The sequence below is a fragment of the Thunnus maccoyii genome, chromosome 18 (assembly GCF_910596095.1).
Source record: "Thunnus maccoyii chromosome 18, fThuMac1.1, whole genome shotgun sequence".
NCBI classification, from domain to species: Eukaryota; Metazoa; Chordata; class Actinopteri; order Scombriformes; family Scombridae; genus Thunnus; species Thunnus maccoyii.
The window spans coordinates 9,193,231-9,220,752 of record NC_056550.1 but is presented as its reverse complement, the minus strand read 5'-3'; the positions used below and the strand labels follow the sequence as shown (position 1 = coordinate 9,220,752).

Genomic DNA, 27,522 nt, shown 5'->3' with positions numbered 1-27,522 from the left:
AAATGCAAAAGAGACATGAAAATCTGACTGACTTCTTTTTTTTGCCCCAAGTAATGATGACTTTTGGTAAAACCAGCCATTGACAAAATTAGATAAGAATGAAACAATAAAGCTTCCCCTCTGACAAAATATTTCACACTTATACAAAACAAATAAACCGAAAGGCAGTGAGACAACACTGAGACATTACTGTGAACATGTACATCTTAGTGACTTGCAAAGTAATGTGGCACAGAGCATGTCCATGACATCACGTACAGTACAAACCACACAGTATCGCTGTGTGGTAAATGATCGGCAGGGTACACAGAGCGATCCACTGGACACAACCACTTTAAAAAGCATACGGACAGAGTTCTTACAGAATCATGAATCACACAAATTTCCAGAAAGACAGTTAGATAAATCTGCTGAAGGGCTCTGCTGTTTCAAATTCTTCCCAAATAATGATCACACAAGATAAACAAGGCCCAGTATATCAAATATACCTTGTTGTGGCTTCATACAGCTGTCACTGTATAGTGTTCAAAGTAAAAATTAAGTCCTTCTACAAAAACACTTTTTTTGCTGTGTAAACTTTTGCAACCAAAGGCACTATCTTATCTTCCACTCTTTTCATACAGTATGAACCATGGAATCAGATCCATATCCAGATCATGATGTGATTAATCCTGACTCTAACCATGTTCACACCTGTACTTAGAAACTCTGACATTAAGACTCATCCTATACTTAATATGCTAGCATCAACCCAACTTACGGAGTGTTGTATCTTCACAACAGCACAGTAGTAGTGCACATACTCAAAATCACTCCTTGTTGGCTTCATGTAATGTGCTCAGCTTCTTGCACAAGGCAATCTACAGAACACTGCAATCCATGAAAATACTGCCCTTAAAACATAAAAATGTTCGTCACACTCGGGGGAATAACAACACTGTCGCATTCCTCGTCAACTCATTACTCAGCTCTGTAACCACTGAATCTAAATTTCATCTCATGGTCTTCTCATGAATGCAAATAATCTTGCTTTTAATTTGACAAGCTTACATTATTAATTTCTGGTTTACATTGTGGGTGTATGTGATGTGCTATTGTGTGTAGCTTTGTATTTTGTATAATGTATCCTGTGTGTTTTTTGTACTGTTTGTTATTGTGCTGTTATATGTTTTAACCGTAAGGGACTGCAAATGAAAATTAGCCTTAAGCTAAATCTGGTGCAGTACATCAAATGTTAACATTTATGTTTAACAGTGTACACGGTCCCAATAAATACAATACACACACACACACACACACACACACACACATATACACACACACACACACACATATATATACATATATATATAGTTCAGTGTCAATTACTGCAGTTTGTGAGTGAAAAAACAAAAGTGAAAAAGTGATCAAATGCTGATGAAAACACTGTCATGGTAACAAGCAATAACACAAAATGTTCCCATTTGAAAACTCTGTCTGTTAAAATATAACAGAGGCTCACCCGTGCACATCCAGCTGAGATGAAATCAAAAGAATGTTGGAACGCCAGTTTTATGCCTCAAAGACAAGCTGAGACAAATCCAGCTATTTAGGTTGGTTTTCACTGGAGCTGCTGTGCTACAATGTGGCATCCATATCATGCTTTGAAACTGGTCAAATAAAGCAAGCTGCTAAAATACTGTCAGAAATTATTCTATTAATATAATTTAATTAACTTCTATGCTGAAACCTAATGTGCTAAGGTGGCGTTCACAGAGATACTTTGCTAGATGTGTCTGCATCAACAGACTGGCCAAAGCTCAGTGAGCTGGCAGCTGTCTGATTGAAGTGTGATTGTGATGAGTGATGCATCTCCAAATATTGATAATAATTTTGATTTTGTTCCTTGAAAAATGACAATTCACCAGCACAAAGACTCACCATGCACCAACAATATCAACAGCACATTTAACAAATAATTACACCAATTACACATTCAATGAATAAGCCATATTGTGAATTTTATAATTTTGTGTTATTATCACCATAAATTGCATTATGAAGTGAGCAGACCTTCATGAGGTGCGTTGCAAACTTTCTGTAATGTTTCCAGAACGTGTGGAAAGTAAAGCGCATGCTGCTGTTGTGGACCAGGTCTCTGGGGAACGCCATCGTGTAGCAGGCTCTCACTAAGAACTATCATGATCTGCTTCCAGTTACTTCACACTAACTGAGGGAGGCAGGGAGCACTTATGAAAGAGGATCAAAAGAAAATCTTCAGTTACTACTGTGAAACATTTAGAAACTGGTGGAAATAATTGGAAACATGCTGGTATAAAAACAATGGCTCAGGTTGGTTTGACACAAGCATATCCATGCAATTTATTGCAATGATCATTAATGACATTTATTTATTTTTTGGTTTTCACAGACACAATATTTTACAGACCAAATGTTACATCTTAATCCAGACCAATCAGGTGAAACTGTGTAATGTCTTTACTGTAAAAGTCCACAACAGTATCAAATAACCACAAATGTCTTCTATTCTTAAGTCTGCAGTTGGATGTCAGCTCTTACTGCCAGTCTAAGTTGTGGTCTAAATCAAACTGGGATTTGTTGCTGCACAAATCATATGTAATTTTCTCCTTATGAAGAAAATTATATTACAGTTTAGTCTTGTTCCAAGAGAATAGCTTCAGGGTCAGTACAGAGAGTTGAATTGTTGCAGCAACTAAGACCCATTTCCACATACATAATGGCACCAGTATTGTATTGAGACGGACTTGAAAAAACCTGAACCTATCCTTTAATCCATACAAAAACCAAAGTGAAAAACTGTCTCAGCTGTTTGTTTTGCAGCCTCATAGTGATGACAAGCCTCCAGGAATTCTGTACACCTGGCCAAGAAAGAGTCTGGCACATAACGTCCCATAAAACCACAACATGTCATTTTTGCATTTCAGTTTTTGCACAGATAAAACAAATATATAGATTGTAAAAGAATGGCTGAGTAGGAAGTCTACACCAGCAGCTGAGGCCCCAAACATGAGGAGGGCTTTTATAAAGCCTGGAATTAAAAGTTTGAGGGTTTGTTTTTTTTTTAGCAAATTTCAAATGTTATTAGGGATACAAGTAAAATTATTATTATTATTATTATTATTATTATTATTATTATTTATTTATTTATTTTTTATTATTATTATTATTTTTATTTTTTTAAATTATAAATAGACAGACAGACTATTTCTAAAGCAACATTAGAACCACACCCTCTAATTATCTCATAATAGAATTATTGAACGTCCTTCTAATGTTTGATATTGTCCTGAAACCTCATTGTAAAAGCTTCACCCAGTTATTACAGTATGATTAGAGAGAAGGGCTGAAATATACAGAGTTTACATATATACAAATATACAGATTTCAGATTATACAAACTTTCTTAAATGTGTTATAAACACTTAATTACTGATAACCCTAATAACCACTACAGGTGTGAGTGTTTACAGTACTTGATGATTCATTTATTTTTACAGGTGTGACAATGAATGTATTAAAAGAGGAGGGGGGCAACTGCCAAGATAGCAAAATTGCCGTGGCTCAGATCCAGCCCACACCCAACACTTTCAGCACTTTCATCTGGCCCACATACCGCGTGATGATGGCACTTGGGCAGTCCGCTCTGTTTCCCAGATCTGGGACATAAGCAAGTTGTATGTCAACCAAGAACAAACCAGATAAACCAGAACTGGCCCACATCCAGAATACACATAGCTTAGAGCACTGCATCTTTACCAAAAAAAGGTCCACATTTGATTTTGGATATTTGGGCCATATTTGCTATTTTACATGTGGGCCATTTCAGGCTCACATCCATTTTGTCCAGGCCAGAAGAAGGCCAGCAGTGCCGCATCATTGCTTGAAGTGGCCCACTTTTGTATGCTGTCTGAGTGAGGCTGCATATGTACCAGACACCGCTGTCACCAATAACGGTATCCTTCACTAAGCACAGATAGAGTAAGAGAAAAGAATGGAGCTTTTGTGACGTAGAAACTGGGCCTATGCAGCACAAAACAAAACAGCATATTGCATGAGATACTTATCTGAATATGGCATTTTAGCTTAGCGTCATCCCTGGGTTAGAAGCACAAACTTCTTATTTATTTTTATTTATTCTAATGATTTATTCTTATTTTCTCTGTAATTATTCATTAGTTTTATTTCTTAATAGTCCTCATCACTGCTTAGTAGTGCTAAAAACTGTTTCTACCGTACTATATTGCAATTTTATTAGGTACACTTAGATAAAACTAACACATAATAATACAGTAGCCCTGCAATAATTCCTATACATAAAGGTTATAATGTTCAGTTTTTATTTCATCTTTTTTAGAGAGGTGTTGATTGATTTTATGGGCATTTTGGAGTTTGTTGTATTGTATTTATTGGGACCATGTGCACTGTTAAACATAAATGTTACCATTTGATGTACTGCACCAGAGTTAGCTTATAGCTAATTTTCATCTGCAGTCCCTTCAGCAGGTCACAATTAAAACATATAAGAGAACAACGACGAACAGTACAAAGCAAAAAACACACAGGACACATAATACAAAATACACAATCGCACATCACATACACCCACAATGTCAACTAGAAATTAATAATGTAAGCTTGTTAATTAAAAGCAAGATTATTTGCGTTCATGAGAAGAAATTGTAGAGTCAGTGGTTACAGAGCTGAGTAGTTTTTCACAGATTTTTTAAATTTGGTTTTGAACGTACTGATGGAACTGCAGCTCTTCATATCATCAGGTATGGCATTCCACTGAGTTGTGGCTTTCACAGAGAAAGCTGATTGCCCAAATGCAGTGCGATGAAATGGTACAGTACAATCTTGTATAGAAGATATTCTGGAGGATCTAATAGAACTTACCGAACTTACTGTTGAACTATATTGAATTATACTGAGTGTACAATGCAAACAGTATTATGATTGTCTGTATGCTCTTGTTCTTGAGATACAGAAAAAAAAAAAAACTTAACCAGCATAACAACAGTAACCAAGGGGTGGGGCTTAACAACAGCATTATAATAAAACTTTTAGAATGTTCATGCATGTCTTGATGTCCCCAAATGGCCTTTTTATGTCTGACTTCATAGGAAAACAAGAGCACCTTGTGATAGCAACCACTAAACAACCACTACAAAAAACAACAGGCATCATGTTTTGAGAGTCATAGAGTCAAATTAGCGAGATTGCTTTGTTTTTGGTTTGGATTTGCCCCAATATTTAACAAGAGAGGATCTGTGGATATGTTGAGGAACAAGAAGGAGCTAAAAGCCCAAGGCTTCACCGTGAAGGCCACCGGGAAGAACGTCATGGTTGAGGGTCCCCTGGCTGCAGGGGCTTTTCGGGAGTGCCCTTCCAAACCAACAACCTTTCGTTCTATGAGCGTGGAGAGTTACCGATAGCACTGCAGCATAAGCCAGCACGCAACTGCACTTGTATGGAAGGTAGAGATTGAAAAGCTGGACTACCACCACTACCTGCCTCTGTTCTTTGATGGCTTAAGGGAAACGGTTCATCTGTATGAGGTCTTCGCACACCAGGGAGTCCATGACCTGCTGGAGCACGGAGGCCCCAAGATCCTTCACGTCATCCCCCAGCTCATCATTCCCATCAGGAATGCCCTGAACACAAGGAACTGTCAGGTGATAGCCATCACCCTGAAAGTGGTGCAGCATCTGGTGATGTCTGGAGACAAGGTGGAAGAGGCTCTGCGGCCCTACTAGAGACAGAGCCTTCCCATTTTCAGAATCTTCAAGAACATGAATATAAACTCTGGAGATGGCATTGTATACAGCCAGCGGGAGAGAAAAAAAGAGCATTTGTGACCTGATCCAGGAGATTCTGGAGATGTTTGAGTGCAATGGAGGGAAAGACGCCTTCATAAACATCAAATACATGGTGCCCATCTATCAGTCCTGCATGAGCAGCTGAGGGAGCTGTCAGATCAACGAAGCACAGATTTCAAACTTTTCTTATTAGATTGAATAAATTATGAAATTTTGCATTTAAGAACTGAGAACTTCTTTGTAAAACTATTATGCAAGAGCATTCGTAAGACATCTGTTACTGTCACAATGTAGCTATTTCAGTATATATATATATATATATATATATATATAAGAAATCCATAGATGACACTTATTTAAAAAAAATTCTGTTCCATGCATTATTTATGATTTTAATAACAGCTTCATTTAGGCTGTCTGAAAACCCTCTCCTTACATTGATTCAGTTCCTATGGCCATCTCAAGTCAGCAGGACAGATAATGAGCAGTTTGTTACATTAGGCTTATAATTAAACAGTAAACAAGGCTAAAGTTCTGACTTTCAGCTGTAAACTGGTTGAGCAGTGAGGGGTAGTACATTCCTTACATTCCTTTTAGTCACACTAGCAGCCTGGCTCTGGGCTGGCAGTGGTGGTTGCTTGGTTCGTTCACCACTATGGTCCAGACTGAAATATCTCAACAAATATTTGGAGGATTTCCGTGAAATTTTGTGCAGACATTCATGCAGGAGTGGAAGAATTATTCAGATGCTTTACTTAAGTAAAGGTACCAATACAGCAATGTAAAAATACTCCAAGTAAAGTACTCCAAGTAAAATACTACAAGTAAAAGTCCTGCATGAAAAATCCTACTTAAGTAAAAGTACATAAATGTTAGTAGCAAAATGTACTTAAATTATTAACTCTCTATTGCATAGTGCAACAATTACAATTACTTTATCTCAATTTTACTAAAAGGCAGTAATATCAAACCTATGTTTTACTGTTTAGTTGTGAAAACTTTGATACAACAAATAATTGCTCACATCACATTACCAGGAAATCCTGTTTGCACTTTCCATGGACATGGACACTGAGAAAGTCATGATCTGAGGGCTCCCAAAGTTGACTAATTGATCAATATTTAGGCAAAATTCCTTCAAGAACAAAACTGAACAAAACTCCATCATTAAAAGCAGTTTAAATGTGATAAGTGTATATAACATAGTAAATGCATGAATGGTTGTTTGTCCATATGCGAAGGCCCTGCATACGCCACCTTTCACCCAGCCGGGATAGGCCACCCGCCGCCCTGCAGAGTATAAGCGAGTATAGATTATTTGAGTAGATATTAGTCGGGATAGTCTGTGTACAAACACTCATAATCACATTTAGCAATAGAGTCACTGATAAATACTCTTGATGTGCACTGCATGTGCTCAGTTATCAGTTTAATGCTTCATAATGGTTCCCTAAATTGATTCAAATCATCTGAAACATATTGTATGGAGTGACATAGGACACTACATTTCTCCACAGAAGACAAAACAAAACACTGTTGTGTGCTCATTTTAAGCCTCACTGCCTGCTCTACTGTAGCTATCTGTGGTAGGCCTGACACGCTGCTTGCTAGTTAAACAGCATGCTGCCTGGCACAAATCCCCCTCTCTGCTGACGCATGTATTGGAAATCAATTCTGTGCAGGCGAACTATACAGACAGCACTGCAGTGAGGTTTTCCAATGTTCCTATAGTGCCTTATGTGCTAAAGAGGTAAACACTGCTCGAGTCCAATTGTCAGAGTCATTACTGCGATTATAATTACTGTGTTCATCAATAAATTGAAGCAATTTACCATATTATTTCAGGAAATAGGCAAGTGAGCACATTGCATAGTAGAGGGATTACTTTCTTATAAAATTTGATGGAATCGAACTGCTCCTCTTAGCCCTGCCTTAAAAAATATTGATTGAATACTTGATCACTCATACATCTGGTCTTAATGGGAAAATCTAGCTTCTGTGTTGACTTTTGAAATTATTTTTGCCATAAATTGAATACAGTTCCTGCTCATTATTCATTTTCCTTTGAGGCCATTTGAGGATACAGTAAGAACAGAAGTACCATTGCCCATACTCCTGTGAGCAGAGTGTTGCAGCATCCTATTGTACGTCATTTGCTTTTGGGAAGCTACTGACATCAAATGAAATAGGTAAGAGAAATTTGAATTAAGACTCATGGATAACAAGAACGGAATCTGTTGTTCTGTTAAAGTAATGGAATTCATCAGTGTATATTGAGTCTTAACACATTTTTTTCTCTCCGTGTCCTAGAATTACATAATAATAATACATGCAGCAACCTGATTATTCATTATTAGACCCCAAGCACATAAAAGGAAAGCTGACAACACACAAAAAGGTCAGTTAATGTGTATGCGTGTCTCTGAATGCAGAGAAAAAACTGAAAATTTCCCACTCTCTAATTAGATGATTCTCTCTCGGTTCCCCCTCTCGACAATAACTCAATTTCCTGATAAGTGATTACACCATGCTTCCTCCGACATGAACAAGCACCACAACACTGACCCTGCTTGGTTTGATTCGCTAATGCTCTTTCCCTCCTCAAACCAACTGTTCTTTCCCAGCACTGACAGTATTCCGTTTTATCTCTGACAAAAGGATTTAAATAGGCTACACTGAATGGGACTTTTGATGGCGCCCTATCTGTTAACATCAGCTGTGATCATCACCAATTGTGGTTTAAAAAAGGAGCTGCTGAAAAAAAAAATCTTAGTCTGACAGTTTCAGAACTGGTGCAGACATTAAAGAAGACTTGCAAAACTATCCGAGCTGTCATCCGGATGCAGTGTAATGAGAAGAAGTGCTTCAAGTGTCTTTGGAATTTTGTTGCGGTGTCAACACAATATTAAGTATCATCTCATGTAAAACCACTTGTGGTTTGTGCAAAGCAAAGCTTTGATCTGTGTATGTGTGTGTGCATATTTCTTCCCTGTTTCTTTGTAGCAATGGAGGTAGATGTAGCCTTAAGAAGGGAAGTGAACTATAATGTCATTTTCATTTTCATCATCTGCAACTTTTACCAATTTTCTTATTTTCCATATCATTTCACCTCATTTCCTCTAAAATCCTCTCAGCATGTTGTTGTGGCAGCTTTGGAACCTGCCTGTGTTAGCTGTGAATTTGTGAGAAAATGGTGCTTTTAGAAAGAGAAATTGAAATGAATGCTGAGTGCAGAGTGAAATAAGGAAAATGAGACACTAAGGGTTGTGATCAGGAAAGAGGGCAAATGGGAGAACATACCACACCTGAAAAGATTGGGGTTTTGTATTATAAAACAAGGAAACTATAATCGGCAGACGTAAGGGAAATATTAAGATGATTATAGAGAGATGCTGGAGTTGTTGAATAGAAAAGAAGAATTCTATGATTGAGCTCATGCTGTATTTCCCATAATTTATTTTATGCCCTCTTCTAGCCAGATGATGCAGACGAAAAGACAAGAAAAAATCAACTGGCTTTTGGACAAGTGCACACCCAAATAATCTTACAGTGTCATGAAGAAATGAATAATAACTGAGATGAAATCTGTCATGTACCTGAAACTACGTATTTTAGGTACATGGTTGGTAAGTCAAAGTTGAATTACACTTGAAGTCACACTGCAAAATCTAACAGACAGTTTCACCCGGTAGATAGTGTTTTCACCTCACAGCAAAGGAAGTTAGAGAGGAGTTTGTATGAAAGTTAAGAGGTGAGAACAAGGAGTGTTGAGGCGTGCTTTTTGTGGTTGTGATTGTTTCAGTCACAGCCTCTAATCTTTCAACAGCATTCCTGTAAGAGAATCCTCTTTGGCCCCTCTGTGTGAAAACAGGTTTAAATGTGGAGCCGGGATGAGAAAGAGTGAGAGAGGAAAATGGAGAGTGTGTCTGAAATGTTAATCACTGAGAAGGTGTGCAGCAAGAGCAAAGAAAGACAAGATATTTAGGGCGTTTTAAAACCTATAGTTGGTTTGCTCTGGTCCAAATCAATGGATGAGTTAGTAAACTTGTTGTATTTTCTCCTTCGTTTTCACAGAGGAAGAGATTAAAGCAAACCAAAATGCATCACTAAAAGCCACATGAGAACGTTCACTCTGCTCATTGGTTAGTTGTGTCTAGGGAGGAGCACAGGTAGAAGGCCCTGAAGAAGGTCTTCTGGTCAAATATCAAGAATGCAATGTACTTCATTGTGTTGTCCAGGTCGAATCTCGATTACTTTTCCGGCTAGTGGCTTGCAAATGTTGATTTTGCTTATCCGCATCCCTGTATGGAAAGCATGTTACGCCCCTGTAAGCGGAGATTATAGTGCAGAATTCAACTTCCTCACCCTTTACCTTGCGCTGGCAGTACTTCATACATTGGCATATATTTTCCCACCTGATGGATGACTTTGTGGATGCAATCTTCCCAAGTGGTACTTTTGGTTACCTCCTGAATAGGAGATGAGCCTATGACTTCACATCAAGTACTGCTGTATGCATAAATGAGTTAATGCAATGACTTTCCAATTTGACTTCTGCCTTTCAGTGAGCATTTTCAGTTTTTACAGTGGTGCTCTATTTAGCCGCTGAACTTGTCTGTTACCTTCTGGTTGGTACAGTGCTGTTCTTGAGCCCATCACTCCAAAGTTCTTCTTTAGCTATGCAAATAACTGGTCTTCAAATTCACTTCCCTGGTCATGCTGGATGCTCAAGGGGAAATCAAACTTCAGTGCATAATCTTTAAAAAGATATCCATGACTGCCAGCAGCGGTTTCCCATGATATTCTGGGCCATCTTGATGAACCCTCTGCAGAGCTTTCTGGTCCTACCTGGTGTAGCTGGCATACCACGCTGTAATGCAGTATGTCAGGATATTCTCCATTGTGCAGTGGTAGAAGTTCATGAGAAGGATCTGCAGCAGTCTGGCTTTCCTCAGCTTCCTCAGAAAGTAGAGGCATCGTTGTGCCTTTCCAATGACAGTGGAGGTGTGTATGTCCCAGGAGAAGTCCTCAGTGATGTGTGCCCTGAAGTATTTAAAACTGGAGACTCTCTCCACAGCCTCACCGTCAATGAACACTGGGCTGGGATCTGTTCAACTTGTCTTCCTGAAGTCCACCACAATCTCTTTAGTCTTCTTGTTGTTAAGAATGAGATTGTTGGCAGCAAACCAGGCTGTCAGGTTTCGCACCTCGTCCCTGTATACTTACTCATCGGTGTTAGAAATCAGGCCCATGACTGTCATGTCATCTGCAAACTCAATAATGTTGTGTGGACAGGTAGACAGTCATGGGTGAAGAGGGCATAAAGGAGAGGGTTCAGCACACCAGTGTTCACGGTGAGGGTGAAGGACATATGTAGGTTTTCCTAACCTAACAGTATGGGGTTGGTTGGTCAGAAAATCCAGAGTCCAGTTGCAAATGGTTGTGTTCAGGACACTAGTCTCTTGGGAATGACAGTGATGAAGGCCCAACTGAAATCCAAGAAGAGCATCCTGATGTACGTGTCTAGTCTTTTCAGGTGATGCAGGGCAGTATGCAGGGCAAAGCTGATCGCATCCTTGGTTGAGTTTCCCCATTAGGCAAACTGGTGCTGATCCTATGTGGTCAGGAGGGTACATTTGATGTGGGCCAAAATCACCCTCTCGAAGCATTTGGCTATCACCAGGATGACTGCAATCGGCCAATTGTTGTTCAGGCAACTCACAGTTTTTTTGCTTAGGGATGGGCACGATAGTTGTGGATTTGATGTATGTTAGGACAACAGTGTAGGTCAGGGAGAGGTTGAAAACATTGGTAAAGGCCTCTGCTAACTGGTTGGCACATTCCTGAAGCACATGCCCTGGGACGCCATCAGGTCCAGCTGCTCTCCTTGCATTGACACTGTGCAGTGCCCTTCTGACCTCATTAGTGTCCAGTTTCAGTCCATGGTGAACTGATGGCAGTCTATCCATTTCTCTATTGTTGTTATCTCTGTCAAAGTTGGTAAAGAACCCGTTATGGTCCTCTGCCAGTGAGGGGTTGCTGCAGGCTTCCTTCATTTTATAATCTGTAACGGCCTGCCAGATGCATCATGGATCATTATTATTAAAATTGTCCTCAATCCTGAGTTTGTTGTTGTATTTTGCTGTTCTTAATGCCTCGTTTAAGATTAGCTCTTGTTAGACTATAGGCTGCAGTGTCATTAGCTCTGTAAGCAGCATCTCTAAGCCTTAGCAGATTCCTGACCTTTTTGTTCATCCAGGGATTCTGGCTCGGGAACCCCCAGGAACACCTAACACCTCAACCCTCTGGTTGTGACTGGTCTGAGACCACATCGACAAAAGGTCTCAGTAGTTTTTTTCCACACCCGAGTATGATTGCTGTGTTCAGATCTGCCCAAATTAATCGCATCAAGGGGGAAAACAAACCAGAGCCCAATTCAACCAGACTAAACAATGCAGGTCTGAAAACACCCTTAGAAGCCTGTGTGTGTGTGTGTGTGTGTGTGTGTGTGTGTGTGTGTGTGTGTGTGTGTGTGTGTGTATGCGTCCATGTATGTGAGCATATGCATTTCAGTCCAGTAGCTGAAAAATGCATGTGTGTTTGAAGCTGACATCAATCCCTTGCTTCTTAACCTTTACATTTCCCCTGCCAAGAGAGGAGTATGGACATGTCATGAATCAAGAATAAAGAACATCACACACACACACACACACACACATACACACACGGAGCAAAAGTGAAAAATCTATAATAGAAAGACATTCAGCGATCCACTGGTAAAAGCCATTTGTTGCATGCTTCTCTACCCTTATAAAGTAGTGCAGGTACATACAGTAATAACCACGACACACTATTTGCAGCAGGGAATGCATGATGTGTTTACATCCACTATATGTGTCTTCTTCTCTGACGTTTATGGTTATTACTTCATGTCTTTTATAAGGCTCTCTCACTGACAGCTACAAACAGCTTTACTAGCAGCAACCATCGTAGTTATACAGCTATAGGGACATACAAAAAGTTATCCAAGCACTTTGGCCTGTGGAAGAAAAAAGAGATCAGAGAGAGAATAATAAGATTTGAACTCAACCTTCAATCTGTTGTCATGGGAAATGTGCGGTTGCTGAACAGGAGGTGGATAAGCTCACTGCCTTGATCTTCACTCTTTGGGAATATCACAACTGCCTGCTAATATTCTTGACTGAGAATACACGGGAAAATAACTGACGCATTGATCATGCCGGAGGGTTTTCAGGCAGTGTGGGCAGACTGAGGGTAAAGCAGAAACTGTTATCATTATGGGGTTTGGCTCCTGTGTTAATTGCAGAGGGTGTATTCTGTGGAAACAGTGAAGATGTTGCAGAAGAGAGGGAAAATATCTACACCAAGATATTAAGATACAACATTAAAGGATAGGTTCACAGTTTGTCAAGTCTGTCTTGGAATAAATCAAGTGAACAAATGAACATTGAAACAGGTTTTGCAATAGTATTTCATCATACTGTTTAAAGATCCTCTTCCCAATGCACCTCTCTTTCTGTGCAAAAAATTTTAAGGCTTAGGAACTTAAATAAAATAGGCAACATTAGGGCTGTGACGATAACTGCATTACAACAATAAAGCAGTCATGTGATGCCTATCGTGGGGCTGAGCTCATTACCGTCATCACCACAAAGTTTTTTAAAATGCCAAACACAACTGGGTGGAGATACATTGGCGAATCTGCGTTGCCTCAGCTTTCTCTGGGCACTAGATCATAAGACTTCAGCATCACTCCACGAGAACAATCGCCCAGGTGGATGCTGAAAGCAGTGCCCGAGGAAGCGGAAGTGCAGCAAGGGAGCAGGCATCCAAGCTAGGCTAGAGACTATCCCCAGTCTATCACCTCTCATGTCAGCCTTCTTCACCAACATGCGCTCCAATGACAAACCTGAAAACTAGACCACATAAAACTGCTTCTGACCTTCCGGAGATATATCACAAACTGCTGTGCCCTCATCTTCGCCAAGACATGGCTGCATGAGAGTATCTCTGACTCCGCTATCCAGCTAGCTAGGCTAACCGCTCTCCAGTCAGGCAGGATTGCTTCACTGTCCGGTAAGACCCGAGGTGGTGGCCTGTGTGTTTATATTAACAAAGACTGGTGTATGAACTAGGGGTGTGCCCGAATACAGATATGTTGTTCTGCAAAGCACAAATAGTGTGGTTTTTTATGAATATTTGTTTCATACAAATATTTTAAAAATTACTTGTTTTTGGGTAGAAAAAAAAAACATGTCAAACATCAGGGCACAGGTCAGTTATATCGCTATGTCAGTCTCTCTTTTCTGCTCCGCTGTTAAGTCTATCAGCAGGTCTCAACAAGGGGAGTCCCATCCACCTGCAACATGATGCACATTACGTTACACAGTGTGTTGTCTCTGTGTTATGGGTGTATAAATAGGTAAAGGTCTGCCTGCAATGAGGCGATGAGTAAAGTTTTAGGCCAGTAGTCAGCGCAGTCGTCTATGATGTGAGAGACTCCAGTTTGAGACTCGGTGTGGGGACTTCCTTCATAAGGTAGTTTATTCAGCCTCTTTCCACTTTTATTCGAAAACAAATACAAATACAAATAATTTTGCTGCCTCAACAAATACAGATACAAATACAAATACTGGGCTCTCTGCACACCCCTAGTATGAACACAGCGATCATCTCTGCACACTGCTCAGCATTAGTCAAGGTTCTAGCAGCCAAATGAAGTCTTTTTATCTATTAACAATATTTTTGGACTGTAAAGTCCAATTAGAAAAAGTCCAATAAGAAAATATTCTAATTATTACATTATATATTAATTATATAGTCCTTTTTCTCTGTGGTAAGAAAAAGTCACAGTCCTGGGCAGCATTTCAGGATAAAGCAGATGTAATTTATCTTTTCATTATGATCAACAATTCCCCTCCATAGACTGTAATCAACAATTAATTTATCCTGTTTGTATGTGTAATTTGATAGCATTCCCCACTCTGTCTTCCTCTGCCCTCCTCTGCTGCTTGTAATTTTGGGGGCCACATGTTCCACTTATAAGAAAAGTCAGGTCAAGTAACATCTGCATCTGAGTCATAAATCTTACAACTTAATCTGTTGTCACATGACACATAGGGTGGAAAGAATACAGTTGCTCTAACAAGGATAAAATGGAGAGAGGGAGCAGGAGGGATGCTTGTCTGCATAATTTGATAAAGTTTCTTTAAACTTTAAATTCAAAGCTGCAGTTGGTCAGATTTCTGTATAAAAACACACTTGTCTTGATGTAAATCACAGAGTGGCATTTAGCATATACATATTGTTTCTAAACAAAGAAATGTTCATTTTAGTCGTGGAGTGGTTCAGGATGTGTCATTTTACCAACAAAGTGAAATTCAAATTTATAGTATTGTTCTATTGTGACAACAGATTCATGTTCTCATCAGAAACAGACAACATATCACATGATTTACTGTGTGTTTTCTTAGTATACAGAAATATATTAAGTGCCACAAAATTTATAATCTGATACAGGTACAGATCAGTGCTGAATACAAGAAAGATTGAACACTAAAAACATTCACAGATCTAAAAGTGTAGGTTCACATCAGAAAGTATTAATTCATGTATCAAATACATGACTTACACACTCTTATCTATATGCACAACATACAAAATATAGTCTACAAAGCTGACATGTTATCATTCATTCATTCACTAATCACACAACATCAACAGGCGACTGAACAACCACTCAATTAAAAACGGGATCAATTCCAAGTGAATGAGTGAGTCCAGACAGCTCACTGTAACTTCAACAAGCAAACTACCTACAGCACGTTATATGATATCTGCTATATTCTTGTTAAGGAGATAAATTCACACAACAGCCACACAGAGACATTTAACCATCAGAGATGAAATTAGTGACCAAAGAGACAGAGAGAGAAGCTGTATCTGACTCACATTATCTGATATCTTCTTCTTTCTTTCATGGAGATGAAGTATCAAGTCATTTGCGGTTGTTGGTCATCTTGTTTGTTAGTTAACAGAACTTTGTGGCCGCTGGTTAAGCAGTCTGATATCATTAGCAACAATGACAAACAAGCTAACTCTCCTAGTTGTTTCTCCGGTTGCCCCTCTCTCCAGCCTCCCCAGTGGCGTCCTGCCACTGCTGCGCCGCACAGTCCAAATCCATTCTCCTGTTAGCTTATCAACAGTCCTTAACAGTCCTTCCATTGGTGTATAAAGAGTCCTTCAGGCTGCTACAACAAGCTACCTGTTGCGTTGGCTAACGCAAGGAGCTATCTACTGCTCGTTATCTACTGCTGCTACCCTGCCTTACAGTGGAGAGAATTGGAAACTATCATTGGACCAACGCAAAGTCAATATTGCATTCTGGTTGTTGATTGGTTAGGGAGGACATCCTCCCTTAGAGCGTCATTTTATGTGTCTTGGCCAATCATAGATGAGCATGAAAAAAAATTAAGTACATTAAATTGATGTAAGAGATCCAGCCCTGAGGAGAACAGCAGGCACCTGTCCTCCTCTTTGTATTGAATAATAACTTGTGTCTGATTTTTGTTTTGTTTGGTTTATTAAAGAAGAAAATAAAATCAGTTCCCTATTTATACCTCTCATCCAAGTCATCTGCGAATTTACACATTTTCTGTGGTAACACACATCAACTTCACATTACATCAGCTTTCTTAGGGCTCTCTTGCTGCAACTCCACTGCTGCATAGACGGTCTCCTTTGACGACTTTTATGGACTTGAGCTACAGCCTGGAAAACATGTTTGAGGTAAACAACCTGTTTTCAAAGTGCCCTCATTTTACTGATACATTCCCTCCATGGCTCCAAGAGACTATAAATTGCTTTTTCTTAACTCTCTAGGGTATGTCCAGTTGTAGGAGACTGAAAAAGCACTCATTTGATGCTTTTATTAAATTTCAGTAACAGATTATGTAGGGACTTACTCTAAAAATGTCCTGCACCATTTTGCCATTACAACAAACTGTTGCTTACAATTATAATCCTTCTATGGGCTTTGCGATCCATGGAACCACAGTGTTATTTTTGGATACTTCCAAAAACAAATAAAATCGATAAGTCACTGTTATATGTCCTTATTCATCTAATATTTACCGTAAAAACAGCTATTTGGGTCTTCTGGTAAATGAAATCGATGGCAGACATATTGACTCTCTCTTGACCAATCATAAACTGTGTTATTGAACTGTGCGTAAAGAGCTGAGCCAATGAGAGTCACAAAATGTCTGATTGGAGAGATTGGAGAGGTCTATGCTGTGTCTCGATTATTAATAAATCTAGCACGAAAGCGCCTTTGAGACAGGAAATAATCTGTAAAGATAGTAATCTGAAGTTCATTGAGATGCATAAAGACATGTTTCTAACTCCATACACACTTGGAGAGCATTTTAGTGTGCAATGTGGCACCGCAAACCCCCCCCCAAAAAAACCCAAACAAACCTGTGGACATTAACGATAAATATGTAAATAGTTCGGGTTTTAACTCGATAGAGAATTTTTTTTTTGTCACCTGAGACCAAATACTTTTTTGTGTTGAAAAATGAATAAAATGTACATTCAAATTAAATAAAAATTCATATTTGCATACATATTGAATAATATATGGTGAGCAGTTGATGGAAATAAATACATGTGAAGTTCTAAAGTGCGTGGGTGCCATTCACTGCTTATTATCTTCATTTTCTTGTGAGAAAAATGTTGTCACCTGTTTGGAACCTCACCAGTTCGCACCCCTGGCTAAATACATACCAGTCTTGTCCAATACAGAGAGGGACATAGCTGAAGGCACTTACTCCACAGCTAAAGGACATATGTACATAAACACAGCCAGATGGACAGACAGACTTATGAGATCAAACATAGAAACCTGACAGAAACGCTGACAGGAAAAACTGCACATCATCGTAAACAGATGGGAACCCTGGATGCAGAGCTGTCTTTCTGTGTGTGTCTCTCCGTCTCTCCTCTCTCCCCTCTCTGGCAAGGGTTCAGCAGTTTTATTGAGCAGAGGGAGAAAGTATGGAAGCTGTCAGGGGCCATATGATGCTGCCTCTTGATGCAGAGTACACATTTGGGCCCCTTCAGACTTGCTAATTGATTGAGTCTCAGTGCCCCTCCCCTCCTAGTTTAGCCCCTTTAATCCTGTCAACTGTGTCCCTCCTGCCCCCTACAGGTCTAAATGCAAATACCCCTTTTCCTGCTTTTTGTTTCCATTTGTAATTGCATACCGTCTGATCACTGCCTTCTCTTACCCTTTGATCCCTACCTATTTACATACTGTCTGATCACTGCTGTTATTACTGTATAAAAGTGCTTCACTGTCATTATTCTTGGTCAGCTCACCAGCTCAGATCCTCTCTGTATCTGTCAGTTCACCAATGTGGCAGCCTGCTTTAATAAACTCACCACTATAACCAATCTCTGAACAGGACTTGAATGATTTTCTTCAACACTCCTCAGTTTATTCACAGAGACAGGGAAAGAGATTGATGGCAAGGACATGGAGACATAAAGAGTTCTGCCAGATGACAGTGAATATTTTACAAAAGGTTGAAGGTAGACATTAAAGGAATATTCAGGTATATTTCAACCTGATGTATTTCCTATAAATGTGGCCATTATAACTCTATGGATCATGCTAACTTTGCATTCACCGTTATAGAGATTTGAGGAAACAAGGACTCACGCATGTACGTATATTGGGGCAAGCTGCTGAGCCTCCTACAGCTTTTCAAAGTAAACACAGAAAGTAACCATCTAGAATAGCCATTATTAATTATGTTTAGAGCAACATGCTGGCCAACCTACCCACCCTGCATGGTTATCCGCATGCACCAGGCTGTTTACATGCACCAAGTTAAAATGCACCAAAGTTTTCCTTTAAAGACACAAACCCAGGTAAAACTCATGTTTATTTTCTTATTCCCATGTGTTTCCTTCTCCATACCTGTAGTTTTTGTCAGGTAATGTGTGTTGTGTGTGCATTAAAGGTCAGTACTGTCTCCACGACTCAGCTGACCTAGATTCATGTACGTGTGATGGTGTGCACATTTGTGTGTGTTTGTGCGTATGTGCATGTGTGGGTGGGTGGCCTGCCACTGTCTCTGTATAATCCCCCTGGTAGCATTTGGTTTTGAGCATAAGTCAGAGAACAGTCAGGGACTCAGTTTGCAATACGCCTGACCTACATCGGCTGCTCACAGTGTGCTTAAGACGACACATGAAGTCACACTTACTGTATCTTCCCGCAACATGTCTGCTTTCAAGGGCGTGTGGGTACATGTGTGTCTATAGTCTGCTTAAACACATGCACACACACGCACACACACCAAAGCTCAACAGTTTAGTAATGATGGTAGTTTCACAGAAAATGCTGCTGTCACATTAAGGCAAGGATTAGATTCTCCTTAAGCTTCTCTCACCAGGCTGCCTCTCTCCAGGTGGTTAACAGGAGAGGTATAATCTCCACACACACACACATACACACACACACACACAGTGACAAAAACACAAAAAGAATTACAGGCACTGAAATATAGAGACAAGATGTGCAGAAACAGTCTTGTAAAGGCACAGAAAATGTGGAAAAACACGTCCTTTACATGAATATGTACTGTACACAAATACAGCTACACAAGGACATGCACATACACACACACACACTTCCCTGATTGTGTCATATTTGCAGCAATGTGGCAGCAGTAATTAGAGGTGCGACAGCCAGACAGGTAGAGGTGATGATAATGGGCTGCAGCTATTTCTGTTCTCCACTCTTGCTTTTCACCTCTCTCTCTCTGTCTTCTTTCTCTCTCAGTCTCTACTGCTCACAAATTTTCTCACCGTCAAACACCCAACTGGTCCAGGTGGAACTGAAATATTCCTATACACACATGCACATCATACACACTCCAACACGTATGCCTCTCTTTCCTTACACACCCTCCCCTCTCCCCCCTCATTCCCCATTCACCTCCTCCTGAATTCTCTAACACCTTATCTCGCACTGCTTAATTTTCTTCATTCCTTTTGTGTGTTGAATTGACTTGATGTCAGCTTTTTCTCTGGCATCATTACATTCCTCCGTCAGTTTCACCGTGATACAGAGGGAGAATGGTAGACAATAGTTGAGGTGCACAGTATTGAAAAAACATTAATTGGCAGAAAATAAGCCATATACTTTAGATGCATTAATAGTGACTGCTGAAGCTATAGCTCCATGTGAAATAATATTTTCAAAGAAAATTTCCACTATGCTAGACACATAAAAAACTGCATTTAAGATGTACCAGACTCAAAGTTAAATTTCATCACATTCCTTTCAATAAATGTTATCGAGATGTATGGATATCACCAAATTAAAAGGGCCATGGTGGTGGTTGAGTCAAAGAAAAAAGGGACCATATTTTGGTGAAACTTATTTAAAGTTGGCAGCTCACAGAGTTCACAAGGCACAAGGAGTTCAGTAGACTGATTCAGTTATTCCAATTATTATTCTCAGAGTCAGAGTTCTGTGATTAAAAAAACCTGTTCATATGAGTAAAAACTTATAATATTAAATGTAACATTATCTAAAATTGAAAAAGGTTGTGATTTCTATTAAGTCTTCCTACTTATACTGAAAAACAGAAGTCTAGAGGCAATAGGATCGAAAAAAATTTGGCCACTTTTAAGACGATTGGGCGGGTTCTAGTTCTTGGATTGGGCTACTTTTTGTCACTTCTACTGTATCTGGCAACACTGTCCATGAATCTATGTCCATTACTCTCCTTTTAGCTCCGTTTTGGTCTCCAACGACATTTTTAGAACAAATTTTTTGTTCTAAAAATGTTCTGAGAATGTTACATGTAGTGTTCTAACAACCTTTTCAGCGGGAAGTTTTCTTTTGGTTCCAGGATAATGTTCTCTAAAAACATGCTAAAAATGTTTTTTGATAACATTGCTAGAACAGTATGCCCAAATGTTTCTTAAAACGTTTTCAGCGGGACGTTTTTCCATTGCTACCACCCTTGAATATGGCATGCAGTGCAAATTGGCACAATCACTGCAAGACCTCAATTGTCACTTCACATATCTTATATACTTAACCTGTACCAATAATACAATAAATACAAGAATAGGCATGTGGGCATGTGTGTCTCTCCATGTACTTGCAGGCATGTTTAACTCAGCTGCATGTGTTTCTGACAGCCACTGTCAGCATTTTTGTCTGTACATACAGCTGGAGATGAAGTCTGCCAGTGCGTGTGTGTGTCGGTATGAATATTTCATCACCGCAGGTTTCCATTAGAGTGGTCCAGATTTAGCATATTATCTGTCATCTGGGGTGAGACTGCTTTGACCTTGAGGATCTTACTAAGAATACATGTTGCACTGTTTCTACTCTGCTGTTCCTGTCCTCTCCTTCCTCCCTCTATCCTGCCGTGTCTTTGACAGTCCCATTCTTTCTATATGTGTCTCCTCCAGCTTGAAAATGATGCTGCGTCAGTGGGCAGATATTCTTTACCCCCCTTGCTAACAATGAATTAATTTCACTCCCTCATCCACCATGGGGGTGTCATGATGTTTGGTCTGAAATAACCCAAGCTTTCAAAGGACTGTCACATTTGATCAAGAACTATAGCAGCATCATACCCAGTCTCCGCTTTTTGCTTCGTGACTGAGGTTGTTTTCACATTAGGAGTTTGGTTTGCTTGGTCCACACCAAAGAGGAAAATGTAGTTTTTAAGTATAAAGTAGTGTCACAAACTGGCTCAGGAATGTGACAAGGAAGGAGTCCACACAAGAGTTTGCTTAAACCAAATGTTTATTAAAACTAAAGCTAAAACAAAACAATAAGGTGTTTAGAACAAAGTGCAAAACCAAAAGAAGATGATGTAGGGTGGATGTCGGCAAGAGGAAGGGAGAGAAAGAGTGACCACATGGGTCAGCTTTTATAGTTTGGCAGGCCCAGGTGAACCATATTACACTGACGACCCTCCACTGTCAGCCAATATCCAGAAGGCAGCCTCCAAGACAGTGGGAGGGGTGTCACAGTAGCATAATATGGATTTATTCTAGTAAAATACAAGTATATCAAAACTGTACAGTGTGGTACTTGGGTAAATGCACTTAGTTACTTTCCATCACTGATGACAACTGGGTAAGCTCCCTGTGATGATGATGCTGATATATGATGATCAAAAGCTCAATAACAGCTACCAAACTTAGGAAGAATTAAGTAGTAGTAGTTGACATGAGTAGAGACAGACATCATGGCTACACAAACATGGTATACATACATACATTTATGTTTTCTAATGTGTAATGATTCCTGAACCATATGTGTCTCACCCTTAATATTTTCCCTTGTAAGGGTTGTAAGTACATATGTGTGTATTTGTGCACTCCTGTGTTTAAGAATAAATCCCTGTTTACATTTTGTGTGTATTTGTGCATGAACGTGTTTCTGTGTGTGTGTTTGCAATATGTGCAAAATATACTTCCACATCACAAGCAGACCCCCCTCTGCTGCGCTGAGTTGCATCAAAGCATCTACGGAATTACTTCGGGCTGCCTGATGGCAAAACTCCCTCTAAGACCAGCCCTTGCATTGGAATTAGGGATGTGTGAATGAATATGTGTGTGCGTGTGTGCATGCAGCTTACACTTCTGACTCATGCTAGAGGTTAAGATATGCATATTAGAGTAAGTGGGATAACAGACATAGCAGAGCAGAAGGTTGCAATTTCTTTGGCTCTGAGTTTTAAAGAATGCCTCTCATAAACATCTCTAGAAGAGGGACCAGTGGTTTGTTTTTCTGACCTGGTAGAAAAACACAAGCTGCTCAGTTACACTAACATCAATCAATTCGATCCATTCTTTTTAAAGCTTTCCACTCCATTTATCACTGAGCAAATAACACACATATTTAATCTTTCCATTTCAACTGGTATAATTCCCAGTACCTGGAAGTCTACTCATGTGATTCCTTTGTATAAGGGAGGAGACAACAGCAATCTCAATAATTATTGGCCAATATCCAAACTTCCTTGTCTGGCAAAAAACCTGGAATCACTGGTGAATAACCAACTCAAAGTATTTCTCTCAAAATATTCTGTTTTGTGCCCTTACCAGTCCAGTTTCAGACATATGCATAGTACCAAATCTGCTGTTACATTAGTTGTAAATGATATTGTTTCTTGTACGGACAAAAATAAGCACTGTGGTGCTGTTTTTTATTCACTTTTCAAAAGCATTCAATACAATTGATCATTCTCTGTTTATTCAGAGACCGTGTAATATTGGGTTTGATTTAATTGCTTGTAGAAGGTTTCAGAATCACCTTTCTTAAAGATTTCAGTGTGTGAAAGGTGGAAATATCCAATCTGATTTTTTACCAGTAACAAAAGGTGCTCCACAAGGATCAGTTCTGGGCCCTGCCTTGTTTACAATTTATATTAATAATAGTGTCTCTTCTCTAAGTGACTGTTGTGCCCATCTTTACGCAGATGACACTATTCTGTATTGTTTTGCTGACTCCATACAATTTGCTGTTGAGAACCTGCAACTTTCTTTTATTGCCCTTCAAGATGCACTTGTCAACCTTAAATTAGTACTCAATGCAGCCAAAACAAAGTTTGTGCTTTTTTCTAGGGCAAGAGATTGATTTTAACAGTCTACACCTATCCACATTGAATGGTAACAATATTGAGAGAGTCACAGGATATAAATATGTAGGTATTTGGCTTGATGAATCATTTACATTTAAACGGCATACTGAAAATCTTATCACCGAATTGCGGCAAAAACTCAGTTTTTGTACAGAAACAGATCCAGCTTCCCTTTGAATTGTAGGAAAAGTATAGTTGAGGCAGTCTTTCTATCAGTCCTATGGTGATATAATCCACAGACATGCTGCTGCTTCCACTCTCAAATCCCTAGACTCATCATTCTGTCCTCAGATTCATTGCCGGAGATTGCTATGCTACTCACCATTGTATTCTGTATGCCAAAGTTGGTTGGTCCTCTGTGGCACTGAGGCGTGATAAACACTTGTATCTTTTCATGCATAAATCCCTTATTGGACATTCACTCCCCTATATAACATCTATGCTGGACTGGACCACAGGACCCTACCAAACTCGCTCTACTAACAGTCTTATGCTTCAAGTCCCACAAGGTTATTCTGAACTTGGAAAATTCGTTTTTATGCACCAGACACATGGAAACATCTTTAACACATCCTCAAGATCGACACTCTCACTACCCCTGGACAATTCAAAATGACAATCTCAAACTACTTCACCTCAGTGTGCGATTGTTTTCATTGAGTATTGTCGTCCTCTTTGATTTGTTTAACTCTGCGTATTTCTCTGTATCTCAACATCATTGCAAATTAGGGAAACCTCAATGATTTTCGAGGCTTGTTTAAGATTACTTCAGGTTATTGAAGTTCTTCTGAATGACATGGTCTGCTCCCCAAGGAAAATCAAGCTGTTTAAGGCTTTAAAATTCATACAACAACATCTTAAATCAGTGGTTGTGCATAGTTGTGGAAGAATGTAGATTTGGGAGCTGTTTATTCACACACACTTCTTTGTTATGGGCTTCAGTGAGAGGCCTGGGAAGCCCACTGCGGAATAGATGTTTGCCTGGCATCCTATGCTCCCCTCTATTAGTAGATAGAGTTGTTATCAGCCAATCATCCGCCTCCTTCACATGCCCACCCATATCCTGGTCTGGCAAGGATGTGTGTGTGTGTGTGTGTGTGTGTGTTGCTTTTCATATGTTCATGTTTATTCGTGTGTTTGTGTGTGTGTGTGTTCGTGCTCCCTCTCCCCAGAGCTGTAACCATGTAGTTATCTAGTTTTCCGCCCTCCTGTGACTCACTTTTTTTTTAATACTACAGTTCTGTCGTCCTCCTGCTCAAAGTACATTTTAACCACCCAAATGTGTGCATTTGTGTTTGCACAGGCTTGTGTTGAGGGAGGTTTACTTGTGCGTGTGTGTAGTGACAGCATGTGTATGAAGACAGTGTTGCATTAAGGAGAGCTTTCTTGCACCCATGTTGGCTTATAGTGGCATGAGCTTGCTTGTTTGTATGTGTGTAATTTTATGCAACACTTCAGAGACAAGCAGCACGCTTGTGGGTGTAAAGGCCAACACAACTGTGCACATTAGCATGTGATTATGTATGTGCTTTATGGTTCAGTGTCATTAGCTTTTATCACAGAATGTCTGGGAACATCAAACCAACAAAGACCTAATAGACAAATCATTTTGTTGTGTTTTTCTAAAAACAAACCCTCTAGCATTATTGTCTGACAGTTTCAAAATGTCAATGTGATTATTATATCATCAAGTTAAAAGCATATTGTTACCACTTGGAGAAATCCCCCAATATAGCACTAATGTGTGCTGTACCATTTACAATATTTACAATTTACATAACAAAATATCTTGTTATCTCATGTCTGTTGGTAAATTTGTACAAACATGGTTTTTCTCTTCAGCCAATTACTTTGCTCTCTGTGTCATGTGCATGCACACACAGCGAACAACTAGTAATTTGTTCAGTAGCTGATCAAGTCCCACATAAAGGTAGTGTATTTGCACGGTATTACATTATTCAAGGTGATGCTACTAGACCAGAAGAATGTGAAAAAGAGGAGGAGAGCAAGGCAAGGAGAGATACCAAAGTGTCTTTTCACTTTATAATTATATATAAATACATGTCACATAATTAGAAATTATGATACCACACCAGACTTAATTACAGTATATTTTCTTTTATTAATAAATCCCCTTTTCTTCTAGAAAAGAAATGCTTACATTTAAAGTATGCAAAAGGCTCAAATACTTGAAGCAGCTCAACACCTACAGGTATATATACAGCAGAAACAAAACAAAACAAAAAAAACAAAAACAAGTTTGACAAAGTTGAAGTGTATTTGATACATCCAGCCAGGCACTTAAAATCCTAAAAGGTTAAACAAAAACCCGCATGAGAGTATGTGATCATAACTATTTGAAATAGCTGAGATTACAGTATTTAGCAGGTTTGTCAAACAATACCAGACTATTTACTAGATACTCATTTGAAACAATATTTTACCATTAGAATTACAAGAATACATTAGTTTCAGCATGTGTACTATGTAACTGTTAGGTGCACTATAGACATTTTATCAATTAAGCAGCCAGACCGTAAAAATCTGACGATCAAGGATGTTGTACTGGACAAACAATAAAACTGAAGTAACCACTATTCCTCAGAATGATTCATGCAGATAGAGAACAATAATGCAAAATATTTGGGTTACTGCATCCTCGTCACATTAGGAGATCATCAGTAAAACCTGCAAAATATTTTTTATTCATCTTTTAAAAGATGAAGAAAAAGTCTCCAAACCCATCACACACTAGGTAGAAATATGATTACAACAGTATGTTTGTGATGACAAAAGCATGAATATGTGTGTTTGCAGTAAAAAAGCAAGTCTGTTTTCTCAAGAGCTTAATGCAGACATTTTGTCATGAACTTAATTAGTAATGCAGAAACCTTAATTACCAGAGTGTTCCTTAGACAAAAATGGAAAAACTATACAATCAAATATGTCTTTTAAGACATCTTCAGCATCTAAACTGGCACATTAAAGCACTTTAAAGTAGGAAAGTACTTAGATAAAATGTGTTTTCTCCATTGACAAAAGTACTGATACAGTACAGGACAGCAAAAATATCACCGATGAGAGAAACATCAAAATTATTTTAAAAATCCTTATGAAGAAGGCATTTCATCCCACTAAATCATTTGTTGAGAAATTGTTATGTGTGTATTTATCCATTAGTGCAAGTGCAAATAGAGAGCATCCCAAATGACCACACAGACCTGTTGGTACCATGAAACAGGAAGCCTTGTGAGCACACAGTATATACAGGGTTCACATCAAGCTGTGTAGTCTGTGTTAGATGCAGTAATGCATAAACATTATTCTCTGACCTTTACATTCAGATGGCTTAATACCAAAGACATGAAATATGAATACATTTGTATAGATTTTTATAATGTACATACTATAAAGTAGTATTATGTTGAATAAAAATTAAGACACTTGGATTCACATGTGACACATTCAAAGAACATTTCACAAAAATATGCAAAAAAAAAACCTATTTAATATTTTTTTAAATCATGCCAAATAAATTGGACCATTTAAGTGTATTTTGTTATCATTATCTGCAGGAATCAGCTTCTCACAACTCAGTACTTGTAAATAGTAAATCGCTTTATAGACCAGAAAAAAACATTTTAGAAACACCCTTAATAATGTACTTATTTGCTTTGAAGAAGTTTCTGGTTTCTTTAGTCTTCTATGATAGTGCACTGAGGGGCAAATTCACAAAAGGATTGCTAAACCTGTGCAAATGAAACAAACAGAAACCGTGTAATTCACAAAGGGTGAAATGCACCCCAAACTGTGCTGCCAAGCAAGTAGCCTCGGCGCTCTTTTGCTATATGCATGTATGTAAATTAGATAATATGGATACATGTGACGCAAAATTGGCCCCTTTCTATGCAAATGAGCCTCACTGGAAAAACAGTTCAATTCACAAAGACCAGCGCTAATAGCCACACACAGTT

At 39.0% G+C, this 27,522-nt stretch overlaps 1 pseudogene; it reads left to right on the top strand.

The window, feature by feature from the left end:
• Window positions 1-5,187: 5,187 nt before the first annotated feature.
• LOC121884694 lies at window positions 5,188-5,998 on the top strand (annotated as a pseudogene).
• The last annotated feature ends 21,524 nt before the right edge of the window (window positions 5,999-27,522 follow it).